Raw genomic sequence first — 6387 nt, forward strand, 5'->3', positions numbered from 1 at the left:
GCTTCTACAAAGAAAGAAAACTCTGAGAAACCCCCATTAGGAGATGGGCTAGTCCAAAACGTGATTTGTACTGCCTATTGTAAGTGACCGCAACAATTTTAAATTTTATGATTTCCGCTATAGTGGTCCTTTAAGGGGATAAAATGAGTAATGAATTATGATTTAATTATTTCCCCAGAGGTCATTAGGGACAAATGTTAGTTATAAGAGCAATCAAATATTTTCTCTGCTGTCTCTTTATTTCAGTCAGTTCTATTTGTGCTTATGTCACATTCCCTCCTGTAACCTGCCAGCACATCCTATCAGGATTTTTACACCATCCATCCTGTTTAACACATCCCATCTGCGATCTATTTTTATCCAGACTTCTACCAACACCACATCTGCCTGTAACATCAACCACATTCCCTTGCATGAAACAATGGAAATCACATTACAGGCAGGTGTCATATCCAATTCCACTACACCCTCATTTCCCATACTATACACAGGTCATCCTGTAAGTACAGATCAATAAATGTGTCACTGCGACCTGACGCATGAATAAATTAAACCTCTGAGTCTGATGCTGTTTATTAAAATTTGCTTCTTCCTGGCTTTATTTAACCTAATAATATTAAGAAGTGGTACATTTAAATTGGAATTGCACTTGAGATGTATTGAGTTTCAAGAGAGGTGTATATGCCAAATAGATAATTACACAAAGGCTGGGTGTACACTATGCCTGAGCAGAAGTAACTCCATATTACATGGATATGCTTTACTGCTCCAGGGTATGCTACCATTCCATGGTGAAAATATGCTATTCATCAATTAATTGTTCCGAAATATCTTGCAGGGTGGATTTTTTCCACAGTAGACTGCAACAGACAGCACCACAAGGAAATGTGTGAAATAACTCATAGGAAAGCATTAGGCATTTCCTCTATGCATTGATTTGCCAAAATTGGATGTGTGACTTAAAGTGTACTAGAGATTTGATATTTACCCTGGGCTTCCTCTAGCCCCGTAAGCTCGTCTGAGTCCCACACCATCCACCTGCGGTCTGCCATTCAGCCTCGATCAGCCTCGGTAACAGCTCAGTCGCGTCCAGTCTGTGTCTTCTGCGTATTTGCAGAAGGTCCGCGCATGTGCAGAAGACCCAGACTGGACACGACTGAGCTGTTACCAGGGGGTGATTGTGGCTGAACGGCAGACTGCAAGAGGATGGCGTGGGACACAGACGAGCTTATGGGGCTGTAGGAAGTCCCTGGTAAGTATTAAATCTTTAGTTATTTTGATCTCTGGTACACTTTAAACCTGGTACACACACGCAATTTTTAAGGTAAAATAATTTATCAGTGGTTCAGAATCTGTTGACCCTTAAGGCCCATACGCACACTGGATTGATGTCACCCGATGGGGATTGGGACCTTATTCCTTGGCTGACATCACTGGCCAAAGCTGTACAGATCCGTAGTCAGCCTAGAGGCTGACAATGCGTTCTGTTGCAATGTAGGGGACAGAGGGCCGAGGAAGAGGCACAGATGTGATTTCACGTGGTGGGAAGGCAAGAATAACGGTATTGGTCGTTGCTCGGCTGAGTTGATCCACTTGGCGGATCACTGCCTGGGCGGCAGTCATGCTATGTTGTACACACACCAGATTATTGGCAGAGGCCATCATTATTGTCCGCTTCAGACAACTTTAATCAAGAGTGTGTATGGGCCTTTATACTACATGGAAGTGGTAAAATTGGCCAATGAAAACTGAAGGCGTGTACCAGGCTTTACTGTGTAGGTCTAGATATCAACTGCAACCAGTATAAGAAATAAAGATCAAGAAGATACCCAACAGAGAATGACAACTGCTAAAATCAGATGCTTCACAACATCACCTTATTAAAGGGGCACTATGGTGAAAAATTGTAAAATGTAAAATATGTGCAAACATAGACAAATAAGAAGTACGTTTTTTCCAGAGTAAAATGAGCCATAAATTACTTTTCTCCTATGTCGCCGTCACTTACAGTAGGTAGTAGAAATGACAGGTTTTGAACTAGTCCATCTCTTCATAGGGTATTCTCAGCAAGGCTTTTATTCTTTATAAAGATATTCCATAAAAAAGGATTTAAACAAGATGCTGGGAAGCTTCCCTGCTCGCTACACAGCTTTTTGGCAGTTGGACAGAGCAACTGACATTCACTAAGTGCTTTTGAAAATAAATAAATCCCTGAGAATCCCCCCATGAAGAGATGGGCTAGTCTAAAACCTGTCGCTTCTGTCAGATTTCTACTACCTACTGTAAGGCTGCTTACACACCAAGACGTTACAGGCGCACGTTAGTGCGCCTGTAACGCTCCCCCAACGCATAGCAATGTAACACAAGTGGGCTGTTCACACAGCCCACGTTGCGTTACATGTAACGCTGCACGTTCTGTGCAAAGTGCAGCATGCTACGGCGTTGGAGCGGCTATAGCCGCGTTAGACTGTTTGCACATGCGCAGTGGGGGGCGGAGAGGAGGCGGGGAGAGCCAGCTACAGTAGCCGCGCACATGGCTACTTAATATTCACTGCACTGGCGGGCGCTGATTGGCCGGCGGGACCACGTGATGCGGAGTGTCTCGCTCCGCATCACGTGGTCCCGCTGGCCAATCAGCGCCACTCTGGGAGACATTATAGGACTCGAGCCGCCTAACGCGGCTCACTCTACCGTCGGCTCTTGCAGCACCATACGTTGTGTTAGGTGCACGTTATGCGACCTTAACGTGGCACCTAATGCAACGTCTTGGTGTGCAAGAAGCCTAAGTGACAGCAACATAAGAGAAAAGTAATTTATGTCTTTTGTTACGCTGGAAAAAAACGTACTTCTTATTTGTCTATGTTTGCATATATTTTAAATTTTACAATTTTTCGCCATAGTGCCCCTTTAAATCATAAAAATCTGTTTAGCTTTCAATTCCACTTTCCATTAGCCATAGATGTCAGCAGCCCTCCAATCTACAAGCGGAAATCCAATGTTACTCCTACCAGCTCTTATATAAACAGAAACCCAAATATCATAAATAAATGATTTAGACAAGTATTCAACCCTGCAAGTAGCAAGGGAATGAAAGTTGGCAATAATAAAGGATGTATAGCAAAGCTTGTTTACCCACAAAGCGAGCCAAAGAGACAAACGTACACTGGGCTTACTACAGTGCTGTCTACAGTATATGCCTTTATCCAGGGCCGGGCCGAGGCATAGGCTGGAGAGGCTCCAGCCTCAGGGCGCAGTGTAGGAGGGGGCGCAGAATTCATTCAGCTGTCATTCCTAATTGTGTTTGAAGCAGAAAGAAATAAGAAAAGGGGATGCATGGCAGTGACTGCAAGCCAGATAACTAGATATTTAGGTGTTGGGGAGGTTGTGGGCCCTGTGGCGCCTCTTAGTCTAATAGCAATCAGTGTGTGACGGCTGGGGTGGGAGGGATGGAGGGGCGCACTTTGGTGTCTCAGCCTTGGGTGCTGGAGGACCTTGTCCCGGCTCTGCCTTTATCACTGCAACAGCTACAATATGGGAGGGGTGACCATCAACAGGAACCATTATAGTGATTCCCTATAAAAACTGAAGTGCAAAACCCTACAATGTCACTAATGAAAATTATGTAGAATGTGTAAAATGACTGCTCGGCCATACACTAGCCACAAGGCTGAAGCAGAACTAAAGTCACTGAGGTTCATAGTATTGCCAAATCCTCTCCATTGTCCAGATCATGCTCCAAGTGACTATTCATTATTGGAAAACATGAAGAAACTCCTTCATGGGCCTCAATTCACTAAACAGTTTAGACTAGTCTACTGATGGTGTTTAGTCTATTGCATCAGTTTGGTCAGTTGCATCAAAGGGGAATTCATTATTACCAAATGTCTTGGACCTGTTTTTAGACTTGGTCTAAACCATTTGGTAATTAGGTGGGTAAAGCAGGGGAAATGATCAATAGATGCAATTCACAAATTAGTAACTATGACTGACATCCTTCTCCTTTGATAAGCTTTCCTCTGCATACTATTAAACTCCTGCATAATTAATTCAAAAGGTTCCATCCTCACATCTAAAATATCTCACAGAATTACTTTACCGACAGAAATCATCTGGTCTAATCTCTGTCAGAAAAAGTGGGCGTGGTTACTCCTTGTTTGCCTTTGTGAATTGTGTAATTACTGAATGTTAGACCAGGTCTAAAAACAGGTCTAAAACATTACACCAAACCATCAGTAGACTAAAAACCATCTGTAGACTAGTCTAAACTGCTTAGTGAATTGAGGCGCATGGTCACCAATTTTCATACCGTAATGCCTTTCAAGCAGCCATCAGGGACTGTGCTTGCAGCATCCCGACAGACTGGTGGTGAAGGTGCATGGCACCGCAACGCCTTCCTCAAATATAAAACTAGCCTCAGAGTACATCTGGTGCAATGTGAAACAACAAAGCCCAGTATGCCAACGCAGAGTATGCAGTGCATCACAGCATAAGGAATTCATTAACAGTGGCAGTGAAGCATACTTTTCATGAACTGTATGCTTCACTATATGCATAATGTTCCATGTGACTTTTCCTTTCCGTTGCACTCATGTTTTTACAGGGAACGCAACGCAGCTCCCGCTGTGAACGTAGCCTAAATTATTTCTGTATACCTCACTTCTCAGGGATCATTCATATTATGTCCAGAGCTGTCAGTTATGATGCACCGCACATAGGGCTTGATTCACTAAACCGTGATAACTCATAGCACGGCCTCTGTAGCGTTTTTGCACAAAAATTCACAATTGCGCACGAAAACGCTAAAACGTGTGTGAAAACCCTAGCGCGGCCGTGCTCTGAGTTATCACGGTTTAGTGAATCAAGCCCATGGTGTGTGATTTGCAGGGTAACTGTTACAGTACACAGTACAGCTGCGGGATCCTGCGAGTTGTGATGTTACACAGCTGGAAACATTTCATTGCACAATGCACAACATTTCCGGTCAGATTCTGTTGTGCAGCTGCCGCTGATGTTTGCGCTTCGATGCTCCACGACTCGCGTACTGTGTGCCAGGAATACAGGCACAAAATCACATGTGTGCATGTGTTGTGTAGTGTGAATGTGCCCTTAGCTGGATGGAGCATGTTAATGCTATTTAGAGAAATGGCGGCACCCAGACATTACTGGACTGAAAATAAAAACATCCTCAGAATGGAGGCCACAGTCAGATCTGGTCCTCATCTTGTTATGATTGTGACTGCATTAAATCTAATATTTCTGTATTGGTTAGATACTATTTTACATGAATTCAACCCTTCTCCCTTATACTTGGACAGAAATATACTCGCCGCAGGCGCAGCTATTATAAACTGGTTTATGTTAAATTGTTCACTTATTTAAACAGTTATCTCAAATAATGGAGATATCATTATGACCAGCACAACTCTCTTTGCTGATGAAATCAAACACTACACCAGGCAGCCATGTAAGCCAAAACATGATGAATACATTCCATTGAAAAATGTGGGAGATGCAGACTCAAAGCTAAAAGAATAGTTGTAATGCACTGGCATGCAAACATCCCAAGCAAGAAGCAAACCTATCTGACCTCAGAGAACACTGGCGCAAACAACGCCCTATTTTCAATCCAGGTGACATAAACAGACTACTGAAGCAAAGCATCATTTCACCCCAGTAATAATGCAAAATAAGAATATTTTGTGTGTATAATTAAAATGCAAGACTGCATATCTACATTACATAGAACAATATAAGAAACGACAGAGCAATAAAAGTGAATAAAAAGTGTTACAATAAGGAAACTATTTCTATCACCACTGTACCACAGGCATTTAATGTGCATTTTTGCAGTTTCCATCACAGATGACTGTACATGTCGCAGTCCCCACATGCAGTGTGACAGGTGACACATAGGCTGTCAGTGCGCACAGTGACCAGCTAGCGGCAGCATCCGCCTGCACTGCTGCACCTAACATAACGAGGGGAGCTCTGATGGGCGCTGATGATGTGTGCCCAGAGCGACCATCATATAAAGATGATAACATGCAGTTATGCGCCCGCCCGCTCCCCTCTACTCACATACTGCGCTGCTGCTATCCGGCGGCCACTGTACGGCCTGGCTGCCTCCCTGCTCGTCTCCCTGGTAACGGGGTAAACAGTAACAGCTAGAACAAAAAAAAGTTGCCTGGTGACACGGGGTGGGGGCGGGGCCGTGAGGCGGACACCCTAGCCTTACGCCATAGTGATATACCTATATCCCCGCACACCTGTGCATGACAGCGTGCATGCTGAGACTTGTGGTGGGACAGTTGTATGGTCAATTGTAAAAGTACACAATTTGGTGAAAGGGTTTTTTTTATCCTTTTTTTTTTTTTTTAATCAACATAC

General features: G+C 43.7%; 1 protein-coding gene across 6 annotated transcripts in view; it reads right to left on the reverse strand.

Moving 5' to 3' along the window:
* The window catches only part of NEK10 (NIMA related kinase 10), a 357380-nt gene extending 351230 nt beyond the window's left edge, over positions 1–6150 (reverse strand). For all 6 annotated transcript variants that reach the window (XM_068236184.1, XM_068236182.1, XM_068236186.1 and 3 more), the window contains exon 1: positions 6079–6150. The gene's annotated coding sequence lies outside the window, so the exon portion shown is untranslated. The remainder of the gene's footprint in view (positions 1–6078) is intronic.
* Between the last annotated feature and the right edge of the window lie 237 nt (positions 6151–6387).

The sequence above is a fragment of the Hyperolius riggenbachi genome, chromosome 5, assembly GCF_040937935.1.
Source record: "Hyperolius riggenbachi isolate aHypRig1 chromosome 5, aHypRig1.pri, whole genome shotgun sequence".
Lineage (NCBI taxonomy): Eukaryota > Metazoa > Chordata > Amphibia > Anura > Hyperoliidae > Hyperolius > Hyperolius riggenbachi.